The sequence below is a fragment of the Periplaneta americana genome, chromosome 10, assembly GCF_040183065.1.
Source record: "Periplaneta americana isolate PAMFEO1 chromosome 10, P.americana_PAMFEO1_priV1, whole genome shotgun sequence".
NCBI lineage: Eukaryota > Metazoa > Arthropoda > Insecta > Blattodea > Blattidae > Periplaneta > Periplaneta americana.
The window spans coordinates 168,791,655-168,804,550 of NC_091126.1; the positions used below are offsets into that span (position 1 = coordinate 168,791,655).

General features: G+C 34.4%; 1 protein-coding gene across 1 annotated transcript in view; it reads right to left on the minus strand.

Moving 5' to 3' along the window:
* The window catches only part of LOC138707765 (cytosolic carboxypeptidase 6), a 1,502,040-nt gene that overhangs the window by 987,300 nt on the left and 501,844 nt on the right, over positions 1-12,896 (minus strand). The window lies entirely within an intron of this gene.

A 12,896-nucleotide genomic window follows, 5' to 3' on the forward strand; every position in this document is an offset into this window, starting at 1 on the left:
AATATCCCAAATCAAGTCTTCGCAGAAAATCAAATTTTGGGGCAATTTTGACTTCTTTGTGCCCCAAAATTTTGAATTTAATTTATAAATCTGGCATAGAAATATTACAAAAGTGATACTCTTCATTTCTATCAAATTTAATTCTTCAAAAATTCAAAAGTATCCAAAATGCTGCACAAAAATTAAAATAAAATTATGTATAGTATACGATACACCTTACACAACGCAGAACTGCACGCATTGTATTTTCCACCTGACATAATTAGGAACATTAAATCCAGACGTTTGAGATGGGCAGGGCATGTAGCACGTATGGGCGAATCCAGAAATGCATATAGAGTGTTAGTTTGGAGACCGGAGGGAAAAAGACCTTTAGGGAGGCCGAGACGTAGATGGGAAGATAATATTAAAATGGATTTGATGGAGGTGGGATATGATGATAGAGACTGGATTAATCTTGCACAGGATAGAGACCGCTGGCGGGCTTATGTGAGGGCGGCAATGAACCTTCGGATTCCTTAAAAGCCAATTGTAAGTAAGTATACGATACACCAGGACTGAAGAGGTTAAGATATACTAAGAAAAGAGATGCATTTTCGGATTCAGCGCACATCAAACCATAAGGGATACATAGCCTTAAGTCGGAGCAGAATTCTTGTTGTTCAGTGTAATTGTTAATTCCACAGACTTTTTAACCAGCTTATTATATATTGGCATTATTGGTACTCTCACGTCACGTGACTAGCATGGTCCAAAACCAACGCTCCGGAGCTCATATGAAAGTTATGAGACTTACTCCGTCCCTATGGAACGAAGATGAAAATCCGATTTACTCCACAAATTCGAACCCTCATTCATTGGGTATATTAATCGGTTATGCTACCATTTAGTTCACAGATGATGGCTGACCCTTAATATTACACATATTTCATTGACTATTTCGTTTATCTGACGTCATTCCATATTCGATCAATGAAGTGTAATGACATTTTGAATTCCAACCAATCACAGTCACATTTAGCGATAATTTTTGCAGATAGATTTATCGCTATCAATTTATCGCATGGTCGTTCTTTTGTTTAGTCGTTGTCGCCAACTGTTTCCCCGTAAATTGATGATCATGAATACATTAAGATGCAACTACACGGTTAAACTTTTCTTTGAACTTTAAAGCAATGAGTGCAAGATTGATATTTAATATTAATTAATATATTGACGCAGTGAAGACGACGTTCAAAACGGCGCACCATGTAGACATAAAATCTTCATGCATCTTAATTGAACGTACCTTTTAAACGTGATTCTTTCAATATTCTTCCCAGATTGCATGCATACGCGATTGGAATATTGAACTGTGTAGATACAGCTTTAGTTCCGTTACACACTACAGCGAGAATGCGTTTGCCGAGCTATAAAAAGTGCTTTCGTGTAGCACTAATTGTAAGTAACGGTCGAAATAAGGCACAGCTGACATTGGTCCTGCTTCCACAGGTAACTTAACCTATAATTGTAGCCTACAACATTTGTATTTTGTGAATGAAATGAAACAATAGAAAGTCAGATGTTCAAATTTATGTAACATTATCGCATATCAAACCCAAAGACCTTGCATAGTAATAATAAGATCTTTGATCAAACTGCCTTCCGTATGGCGTAATAAAATTCGTGTTTTAATTAGGTCTATCTATGCAGACAGCAACACGTCTCGCTGTGAATACATAAGCATTGGTATATAGCTGTCCCCACTGTTACTGTTAAATTAAATTATGATTTCAGCAGATAATGAAAATGTATTTATGTTATAATATTAAGAGAAAACTGCAATACATGTAATTAACATTGGTAAACCTGTATTTCGCTTTTCGCAATTGGAATTACTGAATAATAACATCGAATTTGCAAATTAAGCTTTCAGGAATAACGCCCTGTAAAGTTAATTTTGAATAATTTCGAGGGAAAAATTGTTCCGGGGCCGGGTATCGAACCCGGGACCTTTGGTTAAACGTACCAACGCTCTCCCACTGAGCTACACGTCACTATACGTAAGAGAAAACCACAATTTAAAGTCACACAGAGTTAGTGTGCACTCAAATGTTGGTTGCTTGACGGTTGTCAGCCCACTTTGAGGTCTGTGGATATAGAGGGAAAAATTGGATCGGTGTCCGGTAGAGTTCCCGGGTAGCTCAGTGGGAGAGCGTTGGTACGTTTAACCAAAGGTCCCGGGTTCGATACCCGGCCCCGGAACAATTTTTCCTTCGAAATTATTCAACATCGAATTTCTTTATTGCAGTAATCTATATTCATCTACGAGTGTTTCAACTTCACAATGTCTGAATAGATGAAGTATTCGTTAATGTACAATAATTATTAACATTTTGTGATCGAATTTTTGGGATTTATTATTTATATTTTTATTTTATTCACGAAATAGTCCTAATAAATGTCACTCGAGGTGTGAGATTTCCCAGATAAATCTCAGACCTCTCGTGACATTACTACATATATTATTTTATTGGTTTGTGTGTAGAAGTCGTGTTCCAGTGTATATAGTACAGTAGTTCGTTTAGTCATGGAATTGGTGATTATTGCAGCGTGGTATTCAGTGTAGCCGCAGGACTAACACTGATGAATGGATTGTAATGATCGATATTTCTTGTGCCGAGAGAACGGAATAATTTTAATTTATATTCCTGGAATATTTTGGCAGTGTTCCTAAGTGTTCCAAGACAGAAGCAATCTAGTATATAGGACCAACTTTTCTAGATATTTCGCTCGTTGGTTCCCAGTTGGAAACGAGCCCAGAATCGTTATGAAAAAACAAATTTCGTTTCACTCATCATTAGGACTGAAGTGGTCGTGAGTAGAGAAGGACGGAAAACAATAAGTACGTACAGTTCCTGATAAAACGCGATTTTTCACAGTACGCAAATGAGAGCAAGCTCTAAAGCTACGAGTTCCTATAATGAAGCCACAAAAACAATAAACGTATATTCGAAATGAGGGAGACTTAAACACACGAAGGCTCTCGTCCTATTCAGGAAACAAAAGCTACTACAATGGTATTAATTTTACAGAATAATCGAGATAATTGAAGACGTAAGCTTGCTCCTTTCTTCTCTTGGTTATTTCTTCCTGTGTATTTGAAGTTGACACTTCTATGTATTTCTGATAAATCTTTGTTCTTGTTCAACTTAGCTGTTGTTTTGTTATTCTCTTGTTTGCTGGATTCTCTCTTTAAACTTACGCTAATTTTTCACTTATTTATTTTATTTTTGTTTCTTTTACTTCCACACTTTTATCTCTGTGATTGTTCCTACACTCATTGATTTATTTCTTCGTATGTCCGTGAGAGTTAATAAGAGAGCTACAGTCTTACTAATAAACCGTGTATAGTTTTTATACGAGACTTATGCAGAGTTGAGGCAGAAAACGTTGCTAATAAACCGTGAATAAGCTATGGACATATAAACAGGCTCTAACTGTACAATGGGAATTGCTTTGCAGTAGTTATATACACGAAACCCCTTGTTCAAGCGTTGTATATAGCGAAAAAATGGCCGCCCCTCTAACAGCTGTTCGTATCGACTGTCATTTTATGATGATGTTTACCTTGTAACCACAGAAGAACAAACCAAAGATCATAGAATTATTAGAATAATATTGCTGTAGCTTGTACTCTTTGACCAAAATGTAGTGTGGTAATCGTTTAGAGCCAGTTGTACTATCGATATTTAACACGCCACACTAGAGCGCTCTACCGGATGCAGTAGAGAATCTCAGATGTTCTATTACCTTTCGTAACGAAGTAATGACGAAATTATGACGTAGCTGTGTAACAGTTATACTGTTATACAAGACGTATGTAGTGATTATTAGTAAGGAATTTACACACGACTTATAAACGAGCTACTCATTGTATAAGTATAAGACAGTTAAACGTCTGTATATAGAGTTTTTATTAGTAAGACCGCTAGAGTATAAATCATTGCACCATATTACACAGGGTGGAAGTGAAATAACCTTACAGCTTGAAAGGTACGTTAGAGTACACGTAAATGAATAGAAAACCTATATTACGTTTCGTGATTAAATGCCTCAACAATTTTCCTCATAGATATATACAACTCAATAAACATTTACAACTAGATTCATTACTTTTTGCACACGATTTGATGTATGTATGTATTTATTCACACTGCAATGGGTATAACCCGGTGGCAGTGGTAACTAATTACACTCAATAATGACAATAATAAACTTAATTAAAATACAATTAATAATAATACTAATAATTAATACTAACAATAATAATAATAATAATAATAATAATAATAATAATAATAACAGGGAATATCCTAAATTAAATGAAACAATCACTTAATATAACATTTGAAATAAATCTAATTTGTATCTTAAAACTAAGATCGAACTAAAACCCACGAGTATGATATATTCATATCTGCACAAGTACCTTTCAATATTACACTCATTTCGCTGTCAACTCACTCACTGCACTGGAACTACGACATATTTCACTGATTCTATCCTGATTTCACTAGCACTTCAAAAACATTTCACTGTTCAAATACTTTGCACTGCCACTATAAACTACAAAGCTTCACTGACAGGAACACATTTCACTTACACTACACACTTCACTGACATAACACACTTCACTGACACCATAATTCTTCACTGATACAACACTTCAGTAACAACGTATCATTTACACCCTTTAAATACTGTGTATAATTACCGTCTATTAATAAAGTCCTTAAACCTATTTTTAAATACATTTTTGGTTGTTGGTAAAGCCTTTAGTAAGTCTGCAGGTAAAGCATTCCAGTCCCTGATAGTACGATTGAGAAAAGAAAACTTTCCAGTGTCCGTCCTCTGCCTTCTTTCCCTCAATTTATATGAGTGGTCGTTCCTTCAAGAGTAATTTGGCGGCTGCAACCTATTTTTTTATTTCTCTCTATTTTAGCTCTGGTGGCATCCTCAGAAGATGAATTACAACGTTTAATTTTCAATTTTAACAAAATTGGAATTAAATATGATACGAAAATCAGTAAAGAAAAGACTAAAATTATGGCATTCTGCGGAAAATACCATGTGCCTAGCAAAATATGTTTAGATTCAAAAATATTAGAAAGGATAAATTATTTTACATACCTCGGATACACATTATCTTTTTTAGGTGAAGTAGACGTTTCACAGAAAATTTCTAAATACACCAAAACAATGGGAATAATTAACACCATTATAAAACATTCCCTAATACAAAGGCTACCTCGAATTCGCCTTCACAAGACCTTGGCGAGACCTGTACTTTTTTTATGGCAGTAAGGCATGGACATTGAGGAAGAAAGACGAAAGCAGAATAACGGCTAATGAAATGAAATTTATGAGATATACAGCGGGATATACGAATTGGGATCACAAACGCAATGAAGATGTAATGGATAAATTACAAGTAGAAGCTGTAATTAATCACGTAAAACATTATCAGAACAACTGGATAAATCATCTGCATCGCATGCATAGAAATAGAATCCCAAAAGTCATGCTCCACTATCGTCCAAACGGGAAGAGATCTCTCGGTTGTCCAAAGAAGTGCTGGATTGAAAATTCAACTGTGAGATCGTAACAGGCCATTTGGCCTAATACTTGAAGGGAAGAAGAATAAGAAGAAGATTAAATGCACGGTTAATTAGAAAATTATGTTTGAAGTTTCAGAAGTTCGGCAACACAGCCGTTAACACACTACTCGTGATACAGATGTAACAGGTCAACGAACTCGGTTTGTCTCGGCAGGTGAGCTCCTCTCTGCCTAGGCGTTGCCACTTACTCGCTTCGTGCATGGTTTTAAATTAGAGGTTCTTTAATTTAAATTTCCAAGGAAACCGTGCACGCTATTGAAATACGCCAGAGGAATAAATTATTCTCATCATATCTCACCTACTATGGTCATATCTCACCTTCTTTCGAGAAGTTATCATTGCTTAGGTTACATGAGAGGAGAAATCTGCACTCACTTTCTCTCTTATATCGAATTATGCACACTTCATCCCCCTATTATTTATTCGCTCGTTTTCATACTCTCTCTCGCTATCATAATATTAATACTCGATCACAACGCGATAACACGCTAGAAATTCCACTTCACACATCATCTCTGTGTTCCTCATCTTTCACTGTTGCTATCTCTCGTCACTGGAACTCTCTGCCGAACATTGAAATCTTTCAAATCCAAGTTATAAAATTATCTTATGATGAATTACCAAACTAACTTACTATTATGACGAGTGTTGTATTGCATGTTACCACGTATTCACATTTTTTTTTCTGTTCTAGTGATATTTAACTTATTTTATATTTTTGTTTTCATATTTTCCGATAGTGGTATAGCTATAATGTGATAAGTTGAGCTATATATAATCATAATTTTCCTTACTGTGTGTACCTAAAAATATTGTATTCATTTTATGCTTTGTACTGCACTATTTTGTTGTTATTATTATTATTATTATCATTATTTATTATTATTAATAATATTAATATTTATTATTATTAATATTAATATTTATTATTATTATTATTATTATTATTATTATTATTATTATTATTATTATTATTATTATTATTTGTTTTATTGTCAATAATTGTCTTATTTTTTATTCTTTGTATGTCTCATTTATTTTGACCTGCTGTTCATATTTTATTATGCTTTCTCCTTTCTTTCTGTATGTTATATATTATGTCTGATTTCTACTTACTTGTTGTTTACATTTTATTAATATTATCTTATTCAGTTTTGTGTGCAAATTTGTAGTGTACTTCGTAAATTTGTTGTGTTTTTTGTAACGTAGTTTTACTCCTGGTTGAGTGTTAGAGAAGGCCGTATGGCCTTAACTTTGCCAGGTTAAATAAATTATTATTATTATTATTATTATTATTATTATTATTATTATTATTTATTAGATTTGCTATTGATATGGACAAAAATGAAGATTGTACTCGTAATAGTTACCGAATAAGAGTTTGTTCATCATTTGGGTGAAAAAAAAAATATTCTGGAAAAAAAAAAAGAACTTTACACTAATATGATGTCGTAGATTCTTGTTATATACAGCATCAGCTATTCGCTCTGGAAATCTGCAAGGCTATTTCACTTCTACCCTGTATATACAGGTTGATTCACGAGGATTTACCGTCACTTACGGAGTTTATTTCTGAAAACATTGTAAGCAAAAAAAAAAAAAAAGAATGTCGTATAAATGTGTCCTAATCTCAATATTTTTAGAGTTACACTAATTAGAATTTGTAAGTTAAATACCCTTTCTCTTTAGTTTTGAGGATAAAAGAATATTAAAAATAGAGAATGAACAGTTCAGAAATCTCATTTCTTTAATTGGCTAGTGTTCCTAAGCTAAACATGTGTTAATTGCTTTGTACAGATTTTGTTTTTCAATCTTTAGCTAAAAATTACAATTATTCTTACGCACTTATCATAAAAATTGTTACGAATCATACGACTTTAGGAACTTGATTCTTTACAGTTTAATTATGCAGCCTAGTCTACAAGAATAGCGTGATTTGTAACAATTGTTGTGATAAATGTGTAAGAAAATGTAATTTTGTAGTTAAAAAAATCTGTACTAAGCAACTATGAAATTCACAACAAATTTTTAGGTTCAGAATACTAGATAATAATTCATTCTTTAGCTGCAATATTCTTTTACCATTAAAACTAAAGAACAATGGTATTTCACAAACAACTTCAATTTAAAATAACTCCGAATATATTGAGATTAGAACACATGTTTATGTGGGCTAACTTTTTTGCTCAGAATGTCTTCGGACATAAGCTCGATAAGTGGCAGTAAATCATCGTTAATCACCCTGTATATTGTTTTTATAGGCCTATATAATAATAATAACAACAATTTTGGCTTATAACTTTCGACTCGGTCATTTTCGGACCAGGGTTCCTCATCTCAAATTGATTCATGTGCCCTTCCCCATCATCCCTGAAAGTTTGTAACACCAGCCCGGAAACACTCTGTATAAGGGGTTAATGCACATTTTAGTTTTTAGCGCATATAAAAGCATATTTTGTTAGTTTTTAGTACTGTGGTTTCTAAACTAAGATTAAGAATACGAAAAATAAAAAAATGTAATACAGAAGAAAATAAGACATTATAGATTTTATATTTTATTGCAAAATGACAACATGCAAACAATGCACTATTATCGGTGAATCATTTTGGACAAATTCTTGACAATCAACAAAGCACTCAATTAAGTGCAAATTTACAATATTGGGATGTTATAATGGATAAAAATTTTGATTAAAAGATTAGTTATCAGAACAAGAAGCCACATATTGTCTACTCCGCACGTGCTTAAGGTTTTTTCGCTACAACGCTGCAATATGATTGAAGCTGAAGTTACAAGATGTGTTCATAGAGTTCTTTGCACTCGAAAAACTCTAACTTCGCCACCTGTCAACAATAAAACTGCATAGACACGATAGTGCAAATTTTGGTTTTTTACTTACCAACATGGCAATTCGAAATACTTTATTTTATTATAGTGACAGGTCTTAGAAACTTGGACAGAGTGTAGAATGCATTGTATATTAGAACAGCTTAACTGCAAGAAAATTATTAATATTGAATTAAATTCATTAACGATGCCTAACGCAAAATGTGCCAGATGTGTACTGCTTTAGCAGTGGGTTGAAGGACACTCAACTTTAGCAACTGACGGTGTCTCAATGTTGTTATTTACAGTAGCGTGCAAATTAATCCGAACTACGTAATTACTTATGCAAAAACACTCAAACGGAATAAAAAAGGATCTAAGACATACCTCAGTAATCTATGTGGCCTCCCTTGTTTCTAATAACAGCTCTGAGACGATTTGGCATGGATTCGACTAATTTCCCACAAATATTCTTCATTTCTTCATCGCGAAACCATACACCAATGAGGGCAGAAATCTTCTCCTTTGTAGAACAATCCATTTTTTGCATTCTTCTTTTGCAAATTGACCACAAGTTCCCAATGGGGTTGATGTCGGGTGAGTTGCCTGGCCAGGGGAGTACCTGAATATTCTTCTTGTTGAAGAATTCTGTAGTTTTTCGAGACGTATGGCATAGTGCCAGGTCTTGTTGGAACACACCTCTGCCATCCGGAAATGATTTCTGCAGCTGGGGTACGATTCTGGTTTCCAATAAGTGAATATATTTGTCAGAATTCATCATTCCCTTGATAGGTATTAATGCTCCAGGCCCTTCATTTGTAAAACAACCCCAAAACATTACTTTAGGAGGGTATTTGGGTGCTTGTTGGAGTTGAGCTGCTGTTACTTTTTCGGATCCTTTCCGTACGTAAGAAACACGGTGGCCGTGGACCTCGAAATGAGACTCATCGGAAAAAAGTACATTCTTCCAGTCATTCACTGTCCACTGTTGATGTAATTTTTCCCATATTAAGCGTTTTTTGCACATGACAGGGGTTAGCAGTTGCTTCTTAATAGGCTTACGAGCCCTTCATCCAGCTTCCAAAAGCCTACGCCGCACTATTGTGACGTGAATATTCGCCCCAGTGGTAGCCATTAACTCGCGGGTTAAGTCGACAGCAGTTAGTCTAGGATTTAATTTACTTTTCCTGACAATTAAACGATCATCTGCAGGTGAATTCTTCCTTTTCCGGCCACAGTTTCCTTTTTTCTGGGGTGTGATGGATCCAGTCTCCCTGTATCGTTTTATGATCGAATTAACAGTAGCCAAACCGATGTGACATTCTGCAGGAATTTGCCTCTGTGTCATAGAAGAATGCTCTGCTAATGTTATAATTTTAGACCGTTTTCGTGGAGTTGTATCCATTTGTGAAGACGACAGAATGTACACAGGATTGCAGTATTAAGTCTTCAACACAACTAAAGTGCTTATAAGTACAAAACGACAGGCAAAATGACACATATTATAAAAAATAATAACGACAGACCTTCAACAATGGAATTACACGTACTACAGATGTGAATTAAAGCGGTATGAGCAGCTGTGAGGACAACAATGACAGAAAATGTAAAAATATGTCGTGTTCGGATTAATTTGCACGCTACTGTATAATGGAAAATTATAAATAATTTATTCATTTAATTCATTTATTTATTCTGGTGTATTTAAGGCCATCAGACCTTCTCTTCCACAACACTAGGAATACAAATACAATAATACAAATAAACAGAAAAAATACACTATATACAAAGTAAAGCTACACAAGAAATAAAGGGAGAGAGGAAAAATAACACTATAAACAAAGTAAAGCCACACAAAAATATACACAGGTTGCAGTCACACAAACTTTAAATGATTAATTAATTGTATCCTAACTAATGAACTAACATAAACAAGAAACTTGCAATTTTAATCTAGATTAAAAAAGAAAAAAAAACACAAATCAATTCTTCTAGCAATACCTAAAAACATTAACTAAGAAAAAATTTTCAAATTTAATTTTGAATTGTGATAACATCCGGCAGTCCTTGACGTCATTAGGTAACGAATTCCAGAGGCGAGGTATTTCTACAGTACACGAAGATGGGTATAAAGACGTTCTATGATGAGGGATAGAAAGAAGTGCTTGATGTCGGTTTCGAAGAGTTGTAAGAATTTGAAAGCGCGATAACAGATATTTCGGAGTAGAAGTATGCATGATTCTAAACAGAAGAGACAGTGAATGTATTGTTCTTCGTTCCTTCAGATGCACCCATGAAAGCAACTGGAGGGAAGGTGTTATATGGTCAAATTTACGAGTATTGCAGAAAAATCGTATGCACAAATTATGAACACATTGTAGTCTCTCAGCTAAGAGTGAACTTACATTAGCAAGGAATTGCAATAATCAAAATAGGGCATTATAAGCGTCTGAATAAGATTCTTTTTTAGACTAAGTGGTAGAAATTCTTTCATATGGAACAAGGAGTGAAGTTGATAAAATAATTTTTTGCAAATGTGTGTTACTTGAGTGTTCCAATTTAGATCGCTATCCATAAAAATGTCAGGATTTTTAACTGTTTCAATATATTTAACAATAATCCCATTCAATATTAATTGTGGTATAGTACTACTGTGAAGAGTGCTTCGTAGACGATTATGTCCCATTACGATTGCTTGCGATTTCTCTGGATTTAACCTTAATTCAAATTTGTGTGCCCACAGTGAAATCGAATTCAACTCTTTGTTTATTTTGTTTACTGCGTCACTAGTCTCGTCAGGGTGGAAATGCAAATAAATTTGCTAAGTTTTTTTTTCAATTTTAAAACTGCATATTTTTTATTTTAGTTTATATATCGTGGTTTTAAAGTACATGCATATTTTTCCTTTTTTAGTACCTATCAATCAGCCACGCCTCCTAGTGACAACTAATCATGCTATGTATTATCTGAATGATTCAGGAGCTTGACAGTGCAGTAAGGATTCTTCTTGTCTCCAGAGCATCATACCTTAACATATTTTCAACATCTTGCAAAAGGGACACATTGCAGAAATAGAATTTGTATGCGCTTGGTTCAATTACCTAATGGCGATAGAAAAGGCTGTAATCCCCGCCTCGAACTCGAGACGCTGCAGTCTGTCGTGTCCACCCAAGCGATGTCTTAGCCCAAACTTGGACGGGATTTCCCAAGGGATGCGGCTGAAGCTGACGCTCAACGTTGAGTTCCTCTTGGAACAGTGACCGGAACAGCTGATCCCGAGGGAATCTTTCCCCAGCCCGCACACACCGCTCCTACAACGTGCATTTTTCCCAAGCATTTTTTTTTCACGCCCAGACAATTTCACACTTTTTGCAGGTGAAAAGAATAAACTTACTCATTGCAAGTCACAATATATTCAATAAAATATCCATGAGCCTTAATCGGTCTTAATTTACAAACACAGATTTTTGTGGATTGTCGTTGGATATTTTTTAGTCTTTTGTATGGCAGTATATCCTCTCTCTGTTCTGATAACACAGTTTACCTTGAAGAAATGCATAAACATTACCTTTATTACTGTTGTTATTTTCATGTCCTTGTTATTATGTCTATAGACTAAGGCTGGGGACGGAGCGGTTCGGTTCGGAGCAGTTACTGTCACGTCATTACTCGGTTGAACCGAGTACAGTACCGAGTACAAATTTGTGGCGGCAGATTTAAAATTTAGATAGATTGAGTCGATTTTAGAACGTACTTTGAAAGTGAAACCAAGCGTGTATTAAAAGCGTTGTAGTAAAGCGCTTTCGCTTTGCCAATTGACGAGAAAAAAGTGCTTCTCTTCATTGCAAAATGGCGGTTACAAATTTTATGTGCGTGATTACAACTATTTGTGGAGTTATTTTGTATGAAAGGCCTTTTTAAATTTCAGTGTTGTTATATATGAGAAACGAAATAAAATTGATACAATAATTTATAATACTAACATTTAGTAAATTAAGTTATAGTCATGTCATCCGCATAAACAAGCAGCTTATGTAACCTGTTCAGTTCCATACTTTTTCTGTTATCCTGTAGTTTAATATTAGTACAGACGTGGACAAATTATTAGACTAAAACTTTTTCTTGGACAGATAATATAATTCGTCATATCAACTATCAGTATAAGTCAAAGAGTCTCTATTGTTGTAAATATGATTGTTTACATCTTCTGGTATATTTTTCCAATGGTTAAGTATATTTTTTCTAGCTATGTTGGTACTACTGGTGTTTTAATTATACACTGCAGAAGATATTCTCCTATGGCCTGCAAGAAGACCGGACATGAACGAAATTGAAAATCTGTGATCTATACTGAAGAAGAAAGTGAACAAAAAGAGGCTTACAACAAAACATGGACTCATTTAAGTACT